This window comes from Mauremys reevesii, linkage group 4 (genome assembly GCF_016161935.1).
Source record: "Mauremys reevesii isolate NIE-2019 linkage group 4, ASM1616193v1, whole genome shotgun sequence".
Taxonomy (NCBI): Eukaryota; Metazoa; Chordata; order Testudines; family Geoemydidae; genus Mauremys; species Mauremys reevesii.
The window spans coordinates 126,293,836-126,319,769 of record NC_052626.1 but is presented as its reverse complement, the minus strand read 5'-3'; the positions used below and the strand labels follow the sequence as shown (position 1 = coordinate 126,319,769).

Sequence of the window (25,934 nt, the reverse complement as noted above, 5' to 3'; positions counted from 1 at the left end):
CAAAGGCTGTATTGCATTTTGCAAGTGAAGGCAAAGTAAAAGTGCACCCAGTCATGCCTTCTAAAGGCGATTTAATTATGGCTGATATCTGCAAAAGAGCAGGAAAATAGAGCATCTTCATTCTCACAATCTGACGCAGGCTTTGAGCCTCTCCTTTGAGCCCAACATAACTGTTGTCTTCATGGAGTTTAAGGCCAGAAGGGACCATCAGATTATCTAGTTTGACTTCCTCTACATCACAGGCCACCTACACCTGCCAGCACCCACACACTAAACCCAACAACCAATGTTAAACCAAAGTATCACAGCCCATAGTGGTCTAGACTATTAATAAACATAGGGTTCAATCCTCCAGCCCTGAGCTATGGACTTCAATAAGGCTGCTCGTCTGAGTACAGGAAGACTCTCGCTGCCCTTTCTGTCAGACTCAAAGCTATGGGGCCAAATCCTTATATGGCTATTAAGTCGCTTGAGCTATGTTGATTTGCAGCAGTTGAGGGTCTTGTTCATAGTGTTCTTAGAAATGTCTTGCTTTATTCTTAGTATGTTTTGTCAATCATCCTACACAGGTTGTAGTAAGTGCTCCCTTGAGAAAACATGTATGAAGGGGCTTATCTGGCAACCCTACATTGGTTGGTATGAGGTGTGATCCTTTCCTCTCTAATAGGCAACATGCAAAGCATTGAGAGGCAGTGTACAAATGTTAATTAAAACTTAATGAGCTTGATGTTAACATCCTTGGAGAAAAAATGTTCAGTGTATAAAAGCGTCAGTTTTTACAGTCTAGATTTTATATTGAAATCAATATCTTTCTTCGAAAATTGAGAAACTTCACAGGAAGTCAAACTCCCCCCCCCACATCCCAAAAAGTTTTTGAAGCCAACACATTCTGAATCTTCTACTTCTGCTGTCTTCATTGCAGTAGTATATTTATCCAGAAAGAGATCCATATAGCTTAGAAGATTAGAGCAGTGGTCCTAGGTGAATTACTCTTTAAATCTGATGTTCTGACCTGCCAGCCTTTGATACAGGTGAAGATGGTAATGTACAATTTGTCATGGTTATTTCTCCCCCCTCCCCCCTTAGAGAAACACAGTTGTGTGACTTTAAAAAAATAATCAACCCAAAACCATTTTATCCGCTTTGGCAGATTATGTTTATGCGATACCTGCTTACAGTAACATTTTCAAGCTTATGTTCCTAAAGTTGGGGATCAGGTACATAAGGAGGCTATTGCAAACTAAGCTAGAGTATGAATTTAAAGTGCACTATGCTGCACTAGCTCCCCATGCAGGGATGACATGGTATTTACCAGAGGTGGGTTTTTACCAGGCAACCTCATGGGGTTTACTGCCCCAAGCAAAAATCAGTCCCAGTTCAAGGTATTTTCAATTTTAAAAACAGTTTCATTAATGCACACCACATTCCACTTAATTTGAATGTGCAACTAAAACTGGTTCCGTAAGCTAGTAGGTTTGGAGATTTGATCTGTACAACCCTAATAAAGTAAAACTGCAGTAGGTCTCATATTCATAGATGTATTCTAGTACTGAACATTGGAATGTCTGCATTCATTTTGGTTTGGAATTTTCTCAAGGAAGTTATATGTGTCATGACTCATTTCAGTTTTCAATATTATCTAAATATTACATGTACAGAAAACTCATCAAGTTGCTGAATGTTTCAGTAATTTGCATTAGTCTATTCTAATAATAATCATGTTATTTTCCCCAGTTTAAGCCAGCAGGTACAGTGTCCGGTCCTAAACTAGTGTTTCCCCAGGAAACTGCCATCGCTGTCCCCATGTGCACACTCTTATTCTGCACTAAGGCTACATCTGCTCTGCAACCAGGGTGTCATTTGCAGCTCATGTGGACATACCCAAGCAGGCTTCAATCCAGCTAGTTTGCTACAAGTAGAGAGGGGATGGCATCAGTGTCAGGGCTGCATGTACCTGTCTGGCCCGCTTGGGTATATATTTGCATTTCTAGCCTGTACTGAAGCCCACGCTGCTGTGTCCCCATTGCTGCTTGTCATGGGCTAGCTAGATTAAAACCAAGTGAGGATACATCTACATGAGCTGCAAATGATCCTCCCTCCCCCTCATTGCAGCATAGATTTATTTTAAGAGCATGGATTAAGCTAAGCCCTACAAAGGCACTTTTAGGGCAGAATAAGAAAATCCACATGGAGAGCTAGTGCACAATACCTATTCCAAGCCTCTCTCCCCCCTCCATATACAGGCCCTTAGGCGTCTACGAGCATATTTAGATACTGAAATGAAAGTGACCTGATTTTCAGGACTGCCAGGCACCTGATTCTCCCATTTTCCACAAAGAGATTGGTGCGAAATGGGAGAGGCAGGCTCGGGGGGTGGGGAGGGGAAGGCCATTTTCATTTAGGTGCCCATGTTTGAAAAATTATGGCCTAACTGATTTGCCCAGGCTTGAAGACTTAGCATAAGAGCAAGGTCAGAACCCTGGGCTCCTAACTCCCAGTCTAACCCCTAGCCCACACTGAGTCCTCTGATAGAAGCACATCCGTGTCCTTTGCAATCCAGCATAAGAACTGCTAGCTCAGTCGCCCATTCTTCCCACTATTACTGATGTCACCCCAACACTTAGAGAACACCTTAGGCTATTCCCTACCTGGGTTAGAGCTGCATTAAAGGCAATTATTAGTTCTACAGCCTGGTGGACACAGCAGGGAGTATTTTACTGGTATATGAAGCTTTCAGGCTAAAGCAAAAGCACAACAAAATGGTAACAGTCCCCATGGCCGAGCCTCCAAAAAGCAACCACTTTGAACGATCCATCTAAAGGGGGAGAGTCTCACACCCCCACTCCAGCCCATTCCTGCTAGATGAAAGGCTGGACATGCCTCTGTTCTGACTGGGAGGTGGGGGAAGGAAATTCCTCCAGTGCAGGAATTGGGGAAGGCAACCATAAAGCTACCTTGTGAGGAACCCCTTGCAAACCCAGACATCTGGGACTGTACAAATTACGTTGCAGCCACAAGGCAGCCCAGGTCCAGCGGGGCATAAAGGTGGTTAAAAGCAGCCTCCCTCAGACTGCAAGCTGTGTGCTGCACCTCTTAGACCCACAGCGCAGACTCTCACCCATAGTTTCTAGGACAGCTTGTTTGGACTCTTGCTTTAAGGCCACCTTGTTTTAGGTGGCCAGTTATCAATGACAACTCAAGTCCACTGTATCCATAGAGAATGGGCTGCAAAATGGTGTTCACAACATCCAACATGCTTCACAATAACAATCTGATTTACTACTCATTCCAGAGAGCTAGGTTCAAATTGAGTGGGCCACTCTGGCATTGTGCAATAGTACCTTACTCCTTGTGTGGTCCACTGTAATAGTGGGGACTATGCGCTCAGTAAGGTGCTACTCAGTGAGAGGAAGGTGGCAGAATCTGGCCTTAATTGTTGAGGGTGAGATTTTTCAGAAAAGCATCTGAGTGAATTAGTTAGAGCCCAGATCCCCAAAAGATATTTAGGGGTTTAACTCTCGTTGACACCTAAATACCTTTGAGGATCTGGGCCTAAGTGTTCAACTCTTTTCAATGGACACAAGGTACCTAACTCACGTGCTTTTGAAAATTCCACTTGGAGATCTTTGCAATAAGACGTTGCATGTCTGAGACTGAAACCCAGCCAGCAAATACTAAGCCACCATCTTCTACCACTGAAATAGTTAAGTTCTCTCGTCCCTTCATCATACATGACATTTCCATTGTGTTCTCCTATGACTAAAGACGACTGGATATATTTTTGTCTTTGCTTTCCCTAGCTAGACCTAACAGCTCTGTGAAATACACACACTGAGTAGTACTGCAACATCTATTTCTATCTGTATCAGAACACATCTGGATGCATTTCAGCAGAACTTTCAAGCTTGTCTTGAAGCACTGCCTTTTGAAATTCTGTAGTTAAGGTAGATAAAACCAAACATGCGTCTCTTAAAAACAAGTTGACCATTCATGAATAGGTGCCACGAGAACCTTATAGAAACAATGTGATTCAAAACCTGGTCTTTTGTTTCAGGTTGTTGTTGTTTTTAATTCCAATTTTGACAGTAAGTCATGTTAAAGTTGTTCCTTTGATACCAAACTAAACCAAGCTGTTACATACAATGTTCTAAAATGTAAATGCCATTGTAGTATGGGGCCTTGTGTTAAGTTACCAGTAAACACAAGTGATTTTTTTGGTTGTGTGATTTTTTTACCTAATGTTGAATTTATTTTTTTAATGTTTTGCATTAGAACTTACAAATATTAAATTATTTCATATGCAAAGTTCAATAAAATGTCTAAAACATGTACCCTGTTGACTCACTGTCTCTCATGACCAACTTTGCTGTAAAAATATGTGATGGTTGCAGGAGGAGGCAGAACAGCATGGTTACAATCCATGGTATAAGCATCAAATTTGAAATACCTAGTCCCCTGGAAACAGATAATTACATCCCCTGGACTGACTCAGTTTATTTATGTCTGAAGGATGAGAAGCTGAGAACCTTGAAGTTCATTGGGGTGATGTTTGCCTCTATACAGAGAGGCCTAAGCATCATTTGAGTCCCACTTAAGCCGTCCGGGACAGATTTTCGAGAGCACTCCACTCTCTTTAAGCACTTAAATAAGTGGCAAGATCTTCGAGAGAGTGCCCCACAATGGGTGCATGCTGGAATCTGAGCACGTCTGAAAATCTGGTCAATTAGTGTCCCAACAGGAGCTGTTGGGTGCTGAGCACTTCTGAAAGTCTGGTGCTTATTTAAGTGCCTAAATTGGAGTGGAGCCATTCTGAAAACCTAGCACTGACTGTGGGTGTTGAGCCTTTGGAAATCTGGTCCTTGGTGCTTCATAACCTTGGTGCTGTCCCTTCTGCACATGGGTGAATATCAGCCACAAATAAATGTTGGCCTCTGAATATTCATCATGGTCAAATAAAGACTCAAACTTCCATAAACATGGAAGATCAGCACATACTTATGTCCCAAATCCCCATCTAAATCCCCAATGATTTAATGAGCCCCATTTAACCTCCAACAGCTGTAACCAGTCACACTTATCTGATCAAGCAATCAAGGAGGCAACACAGCCCTAAAAAGAATTTCCAACACCACTGCAGAATTGGAGAGTTTGTAAAGATTAGTCAGGCAATTCCTTTCTATCTTTTTTAAAGCACCTGGCACAACATCCTCTAGGTCAGTGGCTCTCAAACTTTTGTACTGGTGACCCCTTACACATAGCAAGCCTCTGAGTGCCACCTCCCATTATAAATATATAAAAAAGTATTTTTAATTTAACACCACTATAAATGCTGGAGGCAAAGCGAGATTTGGGATGGAGGTTGACAGCTCGCGACCCCCCGTATAATAGCCTCACAACCCCCTGCAGGGTCCTGACCCCCAGTTTGAGAACCCCTGCTCTAGGTAATTCTTTACAGATCTCATTTAAAAGCCAAAGGCGAGATCTTCATTGGGTGTAGTCATTGAAGTCAACAGAGCTACACTGCTTTACACCAGCTGAGGATCTGGCCCAACGTTAGAGTGATCAGCTGGAACCAAATCCCAGAATTCAGCACACTGTAAAGTTTGGGTCCGGATCCAGGCTTTTGCAGGTTGGACACATCTCTGCAATAAGAGTGGGTTCAGTTAAACCCCTTTCCTTTTGTCAAGAAAGAAAAGCAACAACCTCTGGGTGTCTACGAGGCTTGAATGCCACAGCTGAGGAGGTCTCTCCATCAGAAATGCTCTGTCGTGGAAGGCGGACTTTTCAGAGGGGACTATGAGTTTGGAGCACAAGTCCTATTGCATGTCAATGGAGTATGTTCTCTTAAGTCACTTAGGCTCTCATAGATGTTTAGGTGCCTAATAGCCTTTAGTTTCAATGGGAGCTAAGCACCTAAATACCTTGGAGAATCTGGGCTTTAGGAGCTTTTGAAAACTGCACCGGAAAGGGGTGACTTACCAGGCAGCTGGGTACAGCATAGCAGGCTCTCCTCTTGTGGCCCCCCACTGGGTCCAGCAGTGGTCCGCATCTTCTTGTGACTCAGCCCTCCAGCCAGCTGCCAGTCACTCCCAGCCCTGCCAGGGTAACAGCAGTCTCACCACTCAGTAGTCCGATGACCTTCTCTCAGGTCTTCAGCCCCCGATTCTGGGCCAAGCAGTCCTTACATCCTCTTGCCTCAGAGCAAGTCCTTACCCTCTTCTGTCAGGGGTTTGGTGCCACTTTCTCCAGTGGTGGGGAGGGGAACCCAGGTCCTCTGTTTACACCTCATCCAGTCCAAGGACCCCATAGCAAGCAGCCAAGACTAGCTCAGAGTCCTTGTGGCTTACCTAGACTCCTTCCTACCATGCCTGGCCTCTAGGTCCTTTGCCCCAGCTCCTTTCTAGGCTTTGCAAAGTTCTTCCGTACTCTGATAGCAGGCAACACCTTCCAGGGTTTTCTCCCTGGAGGTCTGGTTCCTGCTCTTTTATCAGTGCTCACTGAAGGAGCTGCCATGGCTTCTTAGGGCATCTCCTGGCCTATTGTAACAGTTCCCTTCCCACATTACAGGGCAGCAGACACGTAGTCCTCCACTTCTTCCTGCACTGAACCCCTTCCTTGGTATTATCCACCCAGCTCCTCCACACCTGGGTCTCATCTTTAATTGAGTCTGACACACCAAGTAGCTGCCTCCAGGTGTCCCAATGGAGCACTTCTGTTCCCCTTTACCCTTTCAGTGCCAGTGGGGGGTGGGTTTACAAGGCATCACACCCTCCCATAGTCTTTAAACCCAGTAACAGCAAGAGGCTCAGGATGCAAAGATGTGAGACCCAGGTGAATAATCTGATTGTTAAAAGAATGTAAGTCAAACACACACACTACTTTCAGAAGCTGTGACAGACAAGCTGGATAAAAAAAAGATGAATTAACTAGAGATAGGAGCCCCCAGCTAAAAATCTGGTTTAATAAATTCATAGATTTTAAAGCCAGAAGGGACCAGTATGATAATCTAGTCTGACCTCCTGCTCAGGACAGGCTGAAGAGCCTAACCCATTCAGAACATTGTGGGGCTATATGAAATCCTGATCTGCACTGTGCATTCCTTCTGCTGAATTAAGATTTTCACTTATGCCATTAAGCCACATTCACAGTTTCCTAGAGCAGCCCATTAATCTAGCAGCGTGAAATGCTGGCACACAAAACATGCCTGCTCTTGTATTTCATTCTGAACTCCCAACTCCACCAGGAGTCATGAGCCAGGGCTCAGTATTAAGCAAAAACTGGTCTGGGCTGTCTCAAATCAAGTGAAATGTGTGCGTTGGTGAGGTTCTGAGACAAGCCCAGGAATGTTTGCTGTTCAGCTTTCGGGCAGGGTTCTGTGATCCACTGGCACCATCGGCGAACATACAAATGAATGGGTTAACCAAAGGCAGAAGAGACTGTGAACAGGCAGGCAGACACAACTCCCTGTTCTGAGAGCTATTGTAGAAGAAGGAGGGGAGAATGCCCTGTGAAGACTGAAAATAAGCCTCTCTTCTGCTTTAGATGGGCTGAAATTCACCCCTGTGCAGAATCATAGACGTGTAGGACTGGAAGGGACCTCAATAGATCCAGTCTAGTCCAGTCCCCTGTAGTCAGGGTGAGACGACGTATTAACTAGATTGTTCCTGACAGGTGTTGGCCTAACCTGTTCTTAAAAACCTCCAATGAAAGAGATTCCACAAGTTAACAGTTAAGAAGTTTTTCCTAATGTCCAATCTAAACCTCCCTTGCTGCAATTTAAGCCCATTGCTTCTTGTCCTATCCTCAGAGGTTACAATTTTTCACCCTCCAACACAACGAAGTCCCATGCACCACTTAAGTCCCGCATAAGCCATAAGGGTCTGAATGGGACCTAAATGATCATTTCAACCAGGAAAACAAACGCAAGACACAGGACTTGATTTTCCTCTCCCGATATTTTGTGCTCCATTGATTTTAATGCAGTTATTGCTGATTACATCTGCATGAGTGAGAGCAGGGTCAACTCCTCCACACAGATTAGTGATCTGAATGGCAACAAATTACAGACTGTCCTTCAGCTGTTTCTGGAGGAAAATGCTGTGACAACCTGGGAATTTTCTGTAGTATGTTTACCAAGCCTCTGTGTGCCTCAGTTTCCCTCTGTACTTTGCATGGTTACTTAGGGTAGGGAAAAGGGGTTAAGTCTGCTCTTGGGGGCAGCCCAGGACATCAAGTGTGGGTGTGATCTTGCTGGCTGTGCCACAGTGAATAGGGTTATTAAGGAATTGGCTGGAAGTGACCCACAGCAATGCAGAATCTGAAAGAGGCAATGGAAAAAGCCCCCAGGGCCAGAATATTGAAACTTAGCAAACAATGACCCAGACGAAGGAGGTTCCTTCCACTGGGAAGCTGAGCAAAGACCAGCTTGAGAACAAAGGACTGAGACATGACAGACAGGAAATAAAGCGTGGGCTTCTGGAGAAAGCTGGCTGCTCTCTCCTGGGTCTGACTGAAGAGGTTGGAGAGAGACAGAGCCTGAGATGGAATCCACTGCAGCTTGGCTGGTGGCTTGCTCTGGCGTGACCAGAATGGACTATGCTTTAACCCTTGTTTCTCTATGCAAACCACAAGTATGGTTAACGTGGTACAACCCCTTGTGACGTTAGCTGATTAAACTATGACCATATAGATCACTGTTATATCATTGCAACAAATCTTATACAAAATGTGGCATGTAAGACATTTATGGAAAGGTTATGATTCACTGAATATGATTATACTCTTTGTATGCATGTCTCATTTTTGTAGCTGAAGTTAGGAACATTAACTATGTACCTGTATTTCTAAGGTGTTAGCTTCTGGGTAGGACCAACAAGGTGTTTAGCCAGCACATTGTGAAGGAACTATTCAAGCAGAATGGCCCATTAAAGAACACTATCACCCAGTATTTAGGATATGTGATGTTTAAAGGGGCTGCCCAAAGACATCAGGAGACCAAAGGGAGGGTGGGGAGGGTGTGTTTACCAGGCCCCTTCTCCAAAGGGAAAGAACAACCCAGTTACAATGATCACAAAGACCCTTCTCTAAACAACAGTGATAAGGAGTAGGAGATATCTCACCCCCTCCTCTGCATGGCCACTTTTGGCTCCCTATCCATTTCCCGGGGGAGGGGGGTGGATTCCAAGGTGTGAGGGAATGCAGTGAGTGATGCCATGTGAGCATGGAGGAAAGGGAGGAAATCCCTGCATGTGATGTCACATGCAGAAAGGGAGGTTCCTAAAGAGTGATGACATGTGGGGGTGATCTCAGGGTGTGAGGCCATGTGAGGATGAGAGGGGAGGAGAATCCTAGGTATGGCTGTACATTGACTCCAGGCTAAGTGGGCAGGCAAGATAGCTGCCCTGAGGAGCTCACATGAAAACAGATAGACAGCGGGTAGTGGAAGCAGCAAGCAAACAGCACCAGGGTGAGGGATTTATGGTAGAGGACACATGGCGAGCTTCATGGTCTGCAGAGAAAGTGACAAATAATTATCTTATCTCAAAGCCCACTCAATGTCAACCTGGGTTTGATTTACCACAAAGCCAATGGAGCCTTCTTAATCGGTTTCGTACCGGACATGGAACTTGTGCTGCAACAGAATTTGGGTGGAATTTTAGAGACAGTCCATTAGGTCAGTGGGGGCAGCCATAAACCATGACACATATGGCCACAAAATGACTCAACTTCCTGGAGGTTTTCATGCCTTGAACACCATTGATAAGAGGCTGTGGTTTGGCTTGACCAGATTGCATACACTGAATAAATAACTGCAGCACCTAGATGCTCCAGCCAAGATCAGACCCTGTGCACTAGATGCTGTACAAAGACAGTCCTTTGTCTAAATTGTCAAGGCAGAATTATTCTCCCCTTTGGCAGATGGGGAACTGAGGCACAGAGAGGTTAAGTGACAGAGGGAATTTGTCACAGAGCCAGAGACAAAACCCAGATCTCCTTAATCCTAGACCAGTGCCGTAACCACAAGACCATCCTTCCCCCTCTAGGCCACCCTTCATTTGAACATCTCAGAGTGCTTTACAGTCATCAGTTAATACTCACTGCACCCTTTATGTGGCAGGGAAGTATTTTTACACCCACTTTGTAGGTGGAGAAACTGAGGCCCAGAGTGATTAAGTGACTTTTCTAAGCCCAGTGGCAGAGCTGGGTGTGGAACCCAAGAGCTCCTAAATCCCAGGAAGCCACTGATCTGAGCACTAGATAACGCTGCCTCTCAGAAAGGTGAGTAAGGTAGGGTGACCAGATGTCGTGATTTTATAGGGACAGTCCCGATATTTGCGGCTTTTTCTTATATGGGCTCCTATTACCCTCCACCCCAATCCTGATTTTTCACACTTGTTATCTGGTCACCCTAGAGCAAGGCGAGAAAGATTGACTTGTATTTCTTCCAAACAATCTTTCTCCTCCCTCCGAACTGCTGAGACATTTCAAACCTGAGGTATGCTGTTCTTGAACAGAAATATGGCATGGTTCTTGCAACCAGCCTCTGAGCAAACCGAAAACATGTGAAGCTGCAATTTCCAGTCAAGGCTTGTGATCAGCAGATGACAGTCCTTTAGTATTCTGCTGATACAGGAAACCACCTTCTCAGAACAGGAGTGTAGGGGAAGCTACGTGGCTATAAATAGTCGGTTGTACAAAGAAGCCTCTGAAAACAGCTGAGACGAAGAAAGGGGGTTTCCATGACAACTGGGAAGTCTCATGCTCCCAAGAGAGGGGGGAAGATGAAGAAATAGTAAATAAGACAGAAAATGACAAGAAGGCGGAAATGCTATCGCGTTACAAACTGAACGCTACCAAGACAAAGAGGGCTAGCTGGAAACCAGGCACCATCTGCTCCGGACCTGTCAGCTGAAATCAGTACATGCTGCAGTTAGACACCACAAAGGAAGGGAGCTTGCTTTCCTAGTGCTACATAGTGATAGTGTCCATCATTGGCAGGCAGCCTGGATGAATACAGCACAGGAGAGCTGAGTTCTAGTTCTGCTACTGCTTGTGGGACCAGGGGCACGTGACTTCTTCTCTCTCTCTCTTATTTGTATTACTTTAGCACCTAGGCATCCTGGCCCTGGATCAGCTCCCCATTGTGCTAGGCGCTGTACAAAGACAGGACAGAAAGATGGTGCCTTCTGCAAAGAACTTAAACTCTATCTCCTCATCTGCTTGCGTGTCTTGGCTGCTTCGACCGCAAGCTCTTCGGTGCATAGATGGTTTCTCACGATGTGTCTGTACAACACCTAGCGCAAAGTGGGCCTGGTCTCAGTTGGGGCATCGAGGTGTAAGACACACAATAAAAATAAATCAATCCCCTGTTCAGCCAGCTGAGCACCGACATTCATCCAACCCACAAATCGTTTCTGCACATGCATTTCAGTGACATGGCCATCATCATTCAGGCTTATTATTTAGGCTCAGCCCTTGATCCTGTGCCCATTGAAGTCAATGAAATCAAAGGTATTTAGGTGTCTAACTCCTATTTATTTCAGTGGATCTGGCCTTTTGAGGGTCTGGGACCTAATGATGAGGGAAAGGTCCCTACATAGGAGTGGAAAGTAGGGGCGTGAGGGGGGTGGGGGGGGCTGCAGCACCCCTGGGCTCCCAGCTGCTGGCCTCGTGCAGGGTCTTGGCTGCCAGCCCCACGCCTGGGGCTCTGCTGCTGCCCCATGCCCAGGGCTTTGCTCCCGTCCTGAGATTTGGGGCGGGGGGGGGGGTGGACAGGGGGATGGCTTTCAGCACCCCCACTATTAAAAATATTCCAGCACCACTGGGTCCCTAAGGGTTTGCCTACAGTCCACCGCAGTGCAGACTACTGGGCTGTGAATGGCAGAGCATGCCAAAGTGTTTCCTTAGGCTCTGTGGGTTAGATTTTCAAAAGAGCTCAGCACCCCCCAGATTCCATTCAGGCGCCTGAAGCAGCCAGTGGAGCGGCGCTCCTTTGGAAATTCATCCATACAGTGTTAGGTGCTATAGAAAACCCTCAAAACAGAGGGGGAGATTATACAGTGAAATATGTCTAGCGCCTGTTTACTGTCTTCGCATGTATCCGTAAGTAACTAGATCTGAGGTTGCTCAGAATCTGGCCAGAAGTGGTGGGAAAATGGTATTTCAGCAAAAATTTTCAAAAGAAATCAAAAGGGGGGGGGGGAGCGGCAGTTTGACATTTTTTGCAGACATTTTTTGTTTTTTTTTTTAAATGAGAAACTGACAATTTTTTATTGGTTTCCAGTTTTAAAAAAATCAAAACATGTTTGGTTTTCCATGGAACAGCTGGAAAATTAGGAATTTTCTGTGAAAATTTTCATTAAAAAAAATAAAGCTGTATTTAGCAAAAAAGGGTTTCAACCAAACTTTTTTGACCAGCGCTGGCAGGCAGATCCCTGACAGAGAAGGGACTTACAAAGAATGGGCCCCATCCTGAAAACAGTAATTGCCAAGTGCTTGCTGTCATGATCTGGCTCATCAGAACTAAGCACTGTGCTTGTAGTGAGCAGTTGCTGGACTGGGTCAAATACCTAAGGACCAATCTTCAAAAGTATGTAGGTGCATAGCTTCCATTGGAATCAAAGGGAACTGGCTCAAAATTAGACAGAACACCGGCAGGAATGACAAACAAGGGAGGTCGAAAATGGTATGAGGGGATGAAAGATCCCAGAGTGGAGTTTAATGTTGCACAAGCATTGCTTTAGTTCCTCTCTTACTTCCCACCCCCCTCCAAAAATGAATGAACATAATAATAACCGCTAGCTCCTACTCATCTCCATCCATAGATCTCTAAGCAGAGAGCATCATCCTAATTTTACACATGGGGAAACTGAGGCATGGAGAAAGAAAGTGACTTGGCCAAGCTCACCCAGCAGGACAGTAGCAGAGCTGGGGATAGAACCCTAGCCTCCTAAATGCCAGCACTCTCTCCAGTAAGCCAGGCTGTTTCCCCTGTTTTTCCTCCTCTATCCACTAAACCCCCCAGCTAGGATTTTTGGCCAGGGTTGAAGGAAGCAATGAAAAGCCGTGAGTTTCCAGAAGGGATTTGAAACACTAGAGTTATTCAATCCCATATCAAATATTGGCATTAGTTAGCTAATGAATGTGAACAACATGTAGACTTGTGTGCCTAAAGTGAAGCCTCTAAATCGATATTTAAATACCTAAATAAATGGCTTAATTGTCAGAGGTGAATGTAAGCTCCTTGGGGCAGGTACTGGTCCATGTGAGTAAGGACCTCAGGATATGGCCCAGTCCATCCCCCTGTGCTGAGGTAAGACCAAATATACTTTGACCACCCATGACAGGTGTTTGTTCAACCTGTTCTTAAAACCTCTAGTGATGGGGATTCCACAGCTCCCTAGATCACCTGTTCCAGTGCGTAACTATCCTCGGAGTCAAACAGTTTTACCTAATATCTAACCTAAATCTCCCTTGCTGCAAACTAAGCCGATTCTTTCTGGTCTTTCCCTCGGTGAGCATGGAGAACAATAGATCGCCGTCCTTTTCAGCACAACCCCACTTTTAGACTTGTGGCTAAACCTTCACCTTAAACAAGACTGAAAGAGCAGCAAGTCCCAGACAGCCGCTCCAACCACATTCTAAGGCCCTGCTTTGGTAATATGATCACAGGATTGTCTCTTTCCTATGCACAGCATTCGGCACCATGGGGCCCCAATCCTGGCAGGGCATTTGGGGGCTGCCATTATATCTACCACCAATAATAATAGAGAGAACCGAAAACGGACATTATCAATTCTGATGATGATCGCAGAAGCAGCTCAGAGCCCCAGTCCTGGGCGCAGGCCCCATTGCGCTGGGCGCTGTACACAGACACAGAACATTAGGATTCATTTTCCTCCCACTTTCAAACCTCTGCTGAAAATGCTTCTTAACCCTGTTAACTATGCTTCCGATTTCCAGTCTCCTGCTCTTGGTATTTATTATTTAACACCATACTATTCATCTCTATAAAGCCTGACGACAAAGCCCAGGAGAAAGAACAGACATGCCGCCAGCGGGATTCTATGGAATTTCCTCTAAAGCATATCATCGCATCATTTCCTCTGTTGTGCCATAGGACTTTTCCACATGCAAGTGGTTTGGGGGCACAGTTACAACACAAATCCCGTGCACAATAGAAATGTTAAAAGTCTTGGAAGGAATTTTAGTGCACGCTGCATCTCAGGAAAAGGTTTTCTTTTTCAGCTCCTCATTTTCAGAGGGTTGGAATACTGTGTGCTCTGCAGTAGAGGCGACACATTTCTATCATGCTATATGCTGCCACCTCATGGTAAAAAGCGGGGACAGGCTCTTTGTCTTCAAGGTACATTGCCTTGGTAGTGGAGACAAGGAGTTTGATAAGGGGGATGTGTGGTTGGGGGTGATCTCCGGAATACTCTGGCATCATGCACTCTGCCAGGGGATCCCACCCTGGTGTTCATGAAACTCCCTCCATGGTCGACCAAGGACTGCATAAGGGGTGACTGACCTGACCACAGTGAGGGGAGGAGCGGGGGGCGGGGTGGGGGGATGGGGAAGTTAGGGGAGCCCGCTTCAGCAGTGTTACTGAGCATGCTCAGTACAAGCCAAGCTGCAAATTGGGGGAGGGGGAAGGAGAAGGGGCAACCTTGCATGCCCCCACCCCACGCGTCCCCTCATGTGCACCTTGTAGGCAGCAAATAATGGGCACATATGAACCACTGACAGCTCTGCACAGTTTGGGAACCCGATTCCCTAAAAGCCAGCTATTATTCTGGGGACATCACCAATCTTCACCTCCTCTGGGTGAACCGCAGCAATAAGTGCCTCAATCTCCATCATTACAGCACCAACAGCTGCTTTGCCAATGCCAATCTCGGTAGCCCCTGATCTGTAGCTGTCAGGGGTTGCCAGCTTCAAAAGGGTAATAAAACCCCACTTCTGCAGTAGTATGGCCTCTCTCATCTGCACGTCCCGGCACTGACGTTCCAGGTTCCTGACACAGCTCCACGTCCTCAAGTAGAAGCTCTGCAGCCACTGCTGGGTCATCCCCAGTCTGCAGGATGATGGATTGCCACCACTCTGTGTTTTTGGTCCTGCTCCAGGAGCACTGGTCAGCAAAAAGGGAATCCACAGCCTCCATCATCTGTCTCCACAGCTCCATGTCTGCATGCAGGCTCTGTTATCGCCTTAGCGAGGCATGCTGCTGCCATCTTCCCATGGTGCAAACCCTCTGACTGCCTCCCATTGTGCAAATGGGTGGTGCATTAATGCCAACAGCTGGAACAGCTCCTAGCGCTGAGAGGACCCACGCCTTGGGACTGTCCAGAACAGAGGTCGTGGGCAGAAGTGAGCAGCAGGCTGAGATGGAAGTGCTTTGGTTTACTGAGTTGGAGGTTAAGAACACTTCCATGCCAGGAAAGATGGACAATTTCTCCCACAATACATTGCAAAACAGTTCACAGAGTAACACAGCTTGATGCAGCGCTAAGAGCCATGGGATTTGCCCACAGAAATTTTAGTGCCTAGGACAGGTTAGTGCAGTGCTACTGTGAATGCAGCTACAGAGTTATATAACTCCAGTGTGGGTTAGCAGTGTGGGTGGGCGCTCACACCTAGGCATGGCAAACGCAGGTTCCTATACCCAGCAGTCTAGGTCTGGGTCAACTCTGCAGTGAAGACATATGCTAAGCAATTTCCGGTCCTGCTCTGTCCGAAGTACGCTTTAGAATTTTTGGAGATTCCGTCAGTGACTTGAATTTGTGCAGCCTCATAAAGCCAACTCACTTTAAAAAAAAAAAAGCATCAAGAGATAGGCTGATCGTGTGGCAAAGACATTGGCATGAGTCTCAGGAACTCTAGGTTTAACTCCCAACTTTGCCATAGACTTTCTCTATGATCTTGAGCAACTCACTTAATCTCTCTGGATAAAATTTTCAAGAGTGGCATAGAAATTTAGCAGCTTAAATTTTCTTCAAAATATTAGTGAAATTTCAAATTTAAAAATTTTGAATAAAAAAAATGAGAAAACTGTGCTGCAAAAATATTGTGAATTCTATCCTCTCTCTCCCTGCTTTCTGGAGCTGGCTCATGATTTCTGAATGGTTTTGGCAATACGGCTTGTTGGGTACTGCTGAATGTTACTGGGATCAAGAAAAACTGAATAAATGATTCCAAATGCGTAATTTATTCTACAGAGCTTTGCTTTCTTTTTCCATGGGTGAGTTATCCAGAAATAGATTTCAAAATTAATCTACTTATTTGTTGTTCAAATTATGCCCTTATTTCCTGTAGCAGGACATTCTTTTCCAGCACATTGGTTGCAAAGAGTTCGTTGAAAACACTTGTTATTCACACTGCCTTGTCTAGATATAGACGTCATGGAAGTCTGTTCTCATCCTCTGATTAGTTACAGATGCCATCCAATGAGGAGCCAATACCACCATGGGACTTCTGCAATTAATCAACACAGCATTCATAGAGAATTTTACACTTCAATATACTGAACAGTTTGAAATTCTCTCCTGATGACTCGTTGAGGTGCAAATTCATCTTTCCCAGATGTTTGCATTAGTCAAATTTGCACACGAGTCTAGGGAAAGCAAATTTCAGAGTGATAAAAGGAACTATTTTTTTCTACATAACACATAAATAGCCTGTGGAACTCTCTGACACAGTATATTAGTGAGACAGTGCAGGATTGCACTGACAAGAGAGATGACAAGAATAGGCAGCATTAGAATAATAAGGACTAAAACCAAGAATACTGGAAGGGTTACAGGACCAGATCCTCAAATTTCAGTGGCAAACACCTAAATTCCTTTGAGGATCTGGGCCACAATTCTTCCTTATTTCAGAGCATGAGCCAATCTCTAAGTATTGAGGTTTAAGAGGACCCTGGTTAACCCATCCACTGCCTCCTGCAGGGGTTTCCACACCCTCCTTTAAAGGTATCTGGTGCTGGCCACTGTCATAGATATGGTCTTGGACTACATGGATCCCAGGTATGATGCAGTCTTGCAATTCCTGTGCGCATAGAAAGCAAATCCATCCTGGTCAATGAACAAATATTCATGGATTTTTTTTTCCCTGCCAGTCTGTCTGACATGGACCATGTGCTGCTGACCTGATCTTCAGTTCATATCTACAGACCACAGCTGCTCAGCATTTGGAGCAAGAGGCCAACAGCAGAATGGTTACCCATATTCCAGTCTAAAAATATCCCGTTTGTGCTATTCGTGCCCTTTGTTTGTGTGACTGACAGAACACTATTAGAGGAGATGCTCACATGCAGGCCATCTGCTGTGTGCTGAAACTAACAAGAGACCCACGCTTGCAAGGAACGCCCTCTCCGCGCACAGGCTGGAACTATAATCCGTATGATGGCAGCTTGACAGGCGGATGTCTTTTCAGCAAGCCTGGCTTCACAAATTATCCCGATTGGCAGCTTAATGAAAAAGCACACACCACTTCCACTGGGATGTCCAACAGCCTGCAGCACTTCACGCCATCTCAGCGCTGTGCGTCCGCCTTTGTTGACCGGAGAATCACTTTATGTGAAGATGAGCCATATAGTACAAGATAGTGATGAAAGCAGTGTCCCGTGCAACACATGCCTTTTGTGCTGGCTCAGATCCACCTCTGGCACCCCTCCTGAAACTGAAGGGAAACGGCTCCCATAGGATGTATCTACCAGATCCGAATGGGTGACCCCTGCCCAATGCACACGGGGATGTGAAGAAGAGATGCGAGGGTATCATGCCTTTGCCTGACTGGGAAAGAAGGCAGTCCAGTGACTTGGCAGCTTCTTGTGACTTCCGAGACCACAGTTCGAATCTGGCTCTGCTGTGACCCTGTAATAATCATCTCCCCTGTCCGTCTTGCCTCGTAAAGCGTCAGTTCTCCAGGACAACTTCCCTCACTAGGTGTCAGTCTAGCACCTATCCCCTGATCTTGGTTGATGGTAAATACTGTAATATAATTCAAATAATAATGGGAAGAAAAACCCTGCTAATACATCATGGGGAATTTCTTCCTGCCTCCCAAACCTTATGATCAATTTAATCCTTACATATACCGTAAAGAGCTCATCCTAGTCCTGGCATTGCTTCCTAGCACTTGTGTTTAGGGAAATCAGAAAGTTGCAATAGCTTAAAAAAGTTGGAGAGGGTGCATGTGGATTAGTGGGTGGAGCCAGGAACTCCCATGTTCCTGTCACAGATCTGTTAGGCAGGGATCTGCCTCTGCTTCCCCATGAGTAACAAACTGGCATTCAAATACCCATCTCTAAAGTGTTTAATAAAGCATTCTGTAGAGAAAAACCTCCATATAACAAAGTATCATTATCGAGGAGACAGGAGGTCTCATAATAAGAGCACTTTGGGCAAGTCACTCACTTCCCCTCTCTGTGCCTCAGTTTCCCCATCTCCAAAATGGAGATTGGTATGTTCTCCACTTTGTAAAACACGTTTGGATCTAAAGATGCTCAGGGGCTAAGTCCTGTCATCACTGTCATTTAGAAAGCCCCACCAGATCTAGTGATCACAAACATCAAAACCGTAGTCACCAATACAAAAGGGGGGGATTTTCATCTCACTAGAGCTGGATCAACCCAAAAGAGAGGCTGCGCTTTGTCCTCAGAACAAGAAAGGGGAAGCTGGGAGAAGTGTAGTTACCTGCTGGAAGAGGAGGAGAGGTAGCACACAAGTTGCTTTAGGGCTGCAGTTGGTTGGCTCTGCCAGATTTAAAGGTACGGCCCCAGGAAGGCTGGGGAAAAATCCCTAGAAGACAGCAAGTCTGCTGCCAGACACAGAGCTGCCAAGGAGGGTGCTCCCAGGGAAGAGGCAGATACACACTCCTGCTCTGTCAAAGCCCCTGTTGAGCCTAAAACATTGCAACCTCTCTCCCTTCGCCCTCGTGTCACTGTCAGATGGACAACACCATCCAGCCACCACCAGCCTTCGTACAGCTTCAGCTGCCAGCAAGAGGCGGGGTCAAGTGCTGAGCAACCTCCCTGAGAAGGGAGCTAGAAAAAGCATGTCATTGCTGGGTGAAGAATTGTCTTATAGGCATCTTCAGCACCAGGCATGGATGGAGAGCACGGGATTGGGAGTCAATACGACCTGCAAATGAGCTTTTAAGAAGGAATGTAATGCTAGTAAATTGGACCAGCCTCGGCAATCGAAGGCCTCTATTTGCAGCACAAGAATCCTCCACAGTGTCCATCAGCTCTGAGTATCAGGCAACCGTATCATCTCTGCTGGGACCAGCACCCAGAGTGCCAACCACAGGATGGAGGTTTGGTCATTGAGATACTTGCCCACTAAGAACGAGAGGGAGATCGCCAGTCTGTTTCACCCGGGTACAAGAAAATTTCTGGAAAGGATGTAAAGCCTCATGCATCAGGGCTTTAGCCAATCTCTAACTGTTGGGGACTGGGAAGAGATCAGGGTGGGGGACAGATTAGCCCACATCTGCTTACTGCGGGGTCTTACAACCTTCCTCAGTAGCTGACCGCTGTCAAAGACAGGAGACTGGAGTAGATGGAACTTGAAGCTGATCCAGCCAGGCCACTCCCATGGCTACCAAAGCGTCTTCAAACAATGACTTTCGCTGCTGCCTGAGCTGGACAGTGACAGAGTTAAGGTAACAGAGTTAAGGTGGCTAGTGCCACACCTCCAGAATACCAGACATTCCAGTACTTCTGGTGTGGGCCCACCCCCACTAGCATGGCCCTGCCCCTACTGGATGACTTCACACGCAGTGTGGAGGTCCAAACGGTGTCTGCCGGCCATGATGCACACAAAACCACATCTAGTTTTGTCTCAGTCCCAGACAGGGGACAAAACCATAGGAAAAGAGGACTGTCTGGCTGAAAATCAGATGAATGGGCTGCCTACAGAAAACTGAAAATATCTCCCACTTCCTCGAGCCAACCAGCCAGCTGTACAGTATGTGGAGATTAAGAGAAAAAAATCAGCGAGTGATTTACACGAACAGGCCTCAATATTCCACTAGAGGGCAGTGGTCACTATACCATACACTCAAGCCAGTGCCTTATATTCCACTCCAAGTTAATAACACATAGATTGTCCTCAAGCTCATAGTATCAAAAGTTCATGTTAGTTCAAGCTAACAGCTGGCGGCAATCTGTGACAGCCCAGGAACACAACAGTATTCATATACCAAAGTCTTCTGACTGGCTAACAACACCCATGATGCTTTAGGTTATAAACACGGGCCAAGCTTTTCAAAAGTGACCAGTGATTTGGACACCTTAGCGTTTAGATGTCAAACTTGAGACATTTTAAAGGGCCATATTTTCAGAAAGTACTGAGCACCCACTCTCTGAAAAACCAAGCCCCTTTAAGGTGTCTCCATTTGGGCTCTGGAAATTTGGGTCCTTTTTGAAAAAAATGGCTACAGAAATCCAATCTAATAAGCCCTATAGGAAAAGTCTTATTTCCTTGGTTAGTATCAGTGTAAAGCTTTCATAATGCACTCACCACACTGTTAACAGAGTGCCTAGTGGAGGGGATAGTTAAAAGGCAGCAGGTCCATTAACTTTTCTATAGTGAACCGCAGGACGGTATGAAATATTCCCAATCAAGGAATTTCAAACCCCTCCAAAACTGAAGTTCTCTGATTTCATTTTGACTGAGCAAAGTTCCTTCCAGTTTCACTGGAAACATGGAAGAGGTTGAGGAATTTTTTCAGATGAAAAATACAGACGGATGGCGCAAGGATCCCAATCCGTTGAGTGCCAACTTTGGCATTCAGCATTTTTGTCCAGATGCAAATTAAGACTCACATCAGAACACATGAAGTTTTAAAAAACCAAAACAAAAAAACCCCCAAAACAAAACCCCACAACATGTTAATTTGAAAATCAGTATTGAAAAATATGTCATGAGACTGCATTTAATTTTATTTAATCTTGCAAAGAAAACAATTGCTATTTTCCCACGGCCCCAGAGTGGAAGTGGTACAGTCACCTCTGGATTGGTGTGTCATGGCGAGGAGAAAAGAGCCTCTGCTGGCACTGAGAACTAGAGATGGATCAGAACCGGAACCCCAGATCTGGGCACCACCCAACACCGGGGAGATTCAGATTTGAACTTCATGGCTTGTGCCCAACTTTATTTCTAGCTGTAATTCAACAAAAGGAAGATAAGAAGCTGATGATGACAGGATAGGATGCCGTTGAGATGGATTATGGTGGCAAGTGGGCAAGAGAAGCAAATCAATGGATCAGCCAGGAAAGACAGGGGAACAGAGGCCTGGGAGAGGAAGGAGGGTTCAGTGGTTAGGGCACGAGTCTAGGACCTGGGGAACTTTGGTTCAATTCTCTCCTTTAACACAGGCTTCCTATAAGACCTTGGACAAGTTACTTAGCCTCTCTTTGCCTCAGTTTTCCATCTGTAAACTGGGCATAATACCACCCACCTACCTCACAGAGGGTTGTGAGGGTAAATGCATTAAAGAGTGGAAGGTACCTCAGATATGATGCTGATGGGGCCAGATAAATACCTCAGACAGATAGACTCAGAACTCCTAGATTCCTTTCCTGGCTCTGCCACTGGGTAACCTTGGGCAAGTCACTTAATCACTCTGTGCCTCAGTTTTCCTAACTGTAAAATGGGGATAATCATTCTGACTTACCCCACAAAAGTGGTTTGGGATCCTCAGATGGCAAGTGCTGTAGAAGATCAAAGTTTTAAGGATCATAAATGAACAACAGGCCAGGCTGGCCCCCATGAGGTGTCACAGTGTTTCGGTCAATTAGTTCTCTGCATCTGTTTTCCTCATTATTTAGAGGCTAGGACAGAGCATCAGTAACAACATTTGGGTGCAGTTTGGCATCCTGCTTCTCTAAACAGAAACGCAAGCGTTAGCACCGAGAATATTCAAAATAGCTATAGGCACAAGCTCCTTCCACTGACACATTTAATGCTCTGGTTTGAGGGTGGGTACTCAGACGATTTTTTTCTCAAGGTGACTCACTACCCATGTCATGTGCTTTATATTTTGTCACAGCTGCTAAAATTAAATGAGGCCCAAGTACCCCAAACTGCTGCAGCTGGCTCACTAACTCACTGGCCCAAACTGAGGAGCAAACCCAACTGGCCAATTTGCTCTTCCTTAGCATGTGCTATGCATGCCAAGAGCTGGAGCACCTCCAGGAGTTTCCCTCAGAGTGTGACTAAGGGGTTTAGGCTGAGATTGTCAAAGGCGCCGAAGAGAATGAGGCACCAATTCCCATTGAATTTAAAAGAGATGTGGGTACCTAACTCCCAGCTTTAAGCAAACACAGGATCAGGTCTTCACTGCAGAGTTAACTCAACTCAGGTGTTGTGCCTACCCACCCTCCCATCCACACTCAAACCCTACAGACCTGAGTTTAGTGGCGCTTTCAACCCAGGGTTGCTGGCCCAGCTGAGGATGTGGGTTAAAGCCCAGGTGCTGCTTTCAGTGAAGCTGGTAAACTGCAGGATAAATCACTCGAGCACTGATAGTCCTCCAGTGTCTCTCACAATTCTCCGCATGGGCCCAGACAGAAAAGTTCTCCCACAAATTCCCAGGGAAAGAGCAGCTCAGATTACTGCAGCCCTGGGATGTGCCCCCTAAAGACCTAGCGACACGCAAGGGGGTGTTTAGCATCAGTAACATGGGTCAGGCATTGCACTGGTTGCTTAGCCTGGGCTAGGCTAACCCACGTGCCAACCATACTCCAAGAAGCATGTGGTGGGGAGGGATGTGAGCCCGGAATGAGGAGGGGATGGAGAATCTGTGAACGTAGCTTATCTGCTTTGATACCATGAGTCCTGTTTCAACTAGGAAGAGCTCGGTTCCCCTTCAGGCACCTGAGTAGCCAGCTACAGTTTCAGCAGAGCCCAGCGCGTTGGGCTCATGGTGGGTGGTGAGCCTGACCTCGGACGTGGGCACTGAGCACTGGGAAATTGGTCCCTACAGGTGGGATTTTCACACGTGCTCAGCGTTAGCCTAACTCTGCTTTCATGGGAGTCAGCCGCAAAATGGCCATTGACTTCCCTGGGGCTGCTCACAGGCTTGAGGTTAAGTACGGGGCCGACGTGCTTTGTTGGATCGGGACCAGAGTGCGCAGCACCTTGCAGGATGCATCCCTAAGTCCTGTCCCCCAGGCAGGAGATCCCTTGTGCACTCATTCCTTGATGTGCAAGGACAGTAGATAAAAAGGGAGCCTGGAATGGGAATAGCTGAGGGGACAGGGGCTTGAGTGAGACCCTTGTGATGCTAACAAGGTGGTCAGCTCCTCACCCCCGCTCAGGCCGCATTTCTGGCTGAGGCTGGAGTACTTTGGCAGCTGTGCAGCCGCATCCATTCATGCAGGACTGAGGTCCCCTGCACTCCCTATTCAGCTCTTTGCTTTGCGCTGACACTCAGCGCCCGCACAGGGGCAGGATCACACCTCAGTCCCCTTTAGCTTCCTGGGGGGTATATCTGTGTTCAGTCCTTCTGGGAAAATCAAGTCATAAGTGTCCTGGGAGTTTTTATAGCTGCTTAAGGGGCTAGGGCACCCAAACCTCATTCAGTTTCAATGGGAACTGGGCACCTAACTCCCTTAGGCCCCTTTTGAACATATTAATTTAAGTGACTTGCCCAAGATCACACAAGAAGTCTGTGGCAGAGCTAGGAATTAAAACCACGTTTCTTGGGTCTAAGCCCAGTGTCTTTGGTTTAAATCTTTTCATTTAAGAGGGAGAGATGGGCACTCAGAACTTTCCCTATGACAAGGGAATCCCCAGTTGCCCTAGGTAGGTAATTTTAAGATCGCTTTGTGCCACAGGCACAGCCCAAAGTGGATTGATCTGGTCCAAAGAACTGGCTCCATATATTTTAATTTGGGCTGTCAATTAATCACAATTAACTCAAAAAATTAATCGCAATTAAAAAAATTCATCGTGATTAATCGCAGTTTTAATTGCACTGTTAAACAACAGAGTACCAATTGAAATTTATTAAATAGTTTTGGATGTCTCTCTACATTTCCATATATATTGATTTCAATTACAACACAGAATACAAAGGGTATATTATTTTTTATTTCAAATATTTGCACTGTAAAAATGATAAACAAAAGAAATAGCATTTTTCAATTCACCTCATACAAGTTCTGTCATGCAATCTCTTTGTTGTTAAAGTACAACTTACAAATGTCATTTTTTGGGTTACATAACTGCACTCAAAAACAAAATAATGTAAAACTTTAGAGCCTACAAGTCCACTCAGTCCTACTTCTTGTTCAGCCAATCGCTCAGACAAACAAGTTTGTTTACATTTACAGGAGATACTGCTGTCCGTTTCTTGTTTACAGCATCACCTGAAAGTGAGAACAGGCGTTTGCATGGCACTGTTGTAGCTGGCATTGCAAGGTATTTACGTGCCAGATATGCTAAACATTCGTGTTATAAACATACAGCTAAGGGCAGCATAAAATCCCTCTTTACCCTGTAAAGGTTAATTCCTCTTTTACCTGTAAAGGGTTAAGAAGCTCAGATAACCTGGTTGGCACCTGACCAAAGGACCAATAAGGGGAGAAGATACTTTAAAATCTGTGGGGGGAAGGTTCTTGTTTGTGTCTTTGTTTTGTTCTCTCAGAGTCAGCAAAGGAACCAGGGCAGGGTAAATACATCCCCCTAAGCCATATCTGGATTGAGCATCTAGTATTGCAGAAATAGTAAGTACAGTGGAACCCCACTATAACGCGATAATTGGGGTCCAAAAAATTCGATCGGGGTAAATGCAGGGTCACGTTATAGCAGGGTTCCACTGTACTTGTGTTCAGCTTCCAGTTTCAACTTACAGCCATTAAAGACGTTTTGTCCAAGGCAGGAGGAGCAGGACGGTGAGAAAAAAAAATGAAGGGCAGCTGGAGCGGCGAAGCAAAAAAACCCAAAAACACCAGGGCACAAACTTTTGGTGCCACTTACTTGGCGGCTCGCGGCTGCCTCCCCCGGCTGCCCTCACGAGCCTCTGGGCAGGCGGCGGCTGCACTCTGGCTAGCGGGACTCCCTGCGCTGCAGACATGTCCCAGGCAGCAGAATGTGTGCCCCGGCTAGCAGGAGGGAAAAGGGAGGGGAAGAGAAGGGGAGTGGCCATGGCTTCCTTCAGCCGGGGCGCTCACCACTCGGTCCCTCCCATCGCGCCACCTGCCTGGAGGGCTCCGCGCCGCTCCCGCCTGCAGGTCGGCGGGGAGGGAAGGATGCGGGCTGCCGGGCATGCTGCAGACCTGGCACCGGCTGGGGCAGGCAGAGCACACAGCCCGCTCCCAGCAGGGCGCTCCCCTACAGTGGCGCACTCAAAGTCATCGGTCAGCGGGGAGGGAAGGACGTGGGCTGCGGGCTGGAGCCGGCCCAGCGGGGACAGAGGTGAGAACCCCGGGGGCGTGCTGGGGCTGCAAGGAGAGTTGCTCCTGCTGCAGCTGCCGGGGCATGGATACCAAACGCCCCGCGCTTGCCAGACTTGCCCCGCGCCTGCAACAGCTGCCGGGGCCAGACTCGCCCCATGTTATAACCGAATTTGCGTTATTGCGGGGTGTGTCATAGCGGGGTTCCACTGTAATAGCAAAGAAACGCGTTAGATTATCTTTTGTTTTAGCTTGTGAATTTTCCCTGTGCTAAGAGGGAGGTTTGTCCCTGTTTTTGTAACTTTAAAGTTTTGCCTAGAGGGGAAATCCTCTGTGTTTGGAATCTTTTTGTTACCCTGTAAAGTTATCTTCCATCCTGATTTTATAGAGGCGATTCTTTTATATATATATATATATAAAATAAAACTTCTTTTAAGAACCTGATTGTTTTTCAGTGTCCTAAAGACCCAGGGGGGGCGTTGATCTGTGCTCACTTTGTACCAATTGGTGAGGATATTGTTCTCAAGCC

General features: G+C 46.2%; 1 long non-coding RNA gene across 1 annotated transcript in view; it reads right to left on the bottom strand.

The window, feature by feature from the left end:
- The window catches only part of LOC120404349, a 31,698-nt gene extending 25,023 nt beyond the window's left edge, over nt 1–6,675 (bottom strand). Inside the window, exon 1 of the long non-coding RNA XR_005597946.1 lies at nt 5,980–6,675. This is a non-coding gene — a long non-coding RNA (uncharacterized LOC120404349). The remainder of the gene's footprint in view (nt 1–5,979) is intronic.
- Between the last annotated feature and the right edge of the window lie 19,259 nt (nt 6,676–25,934).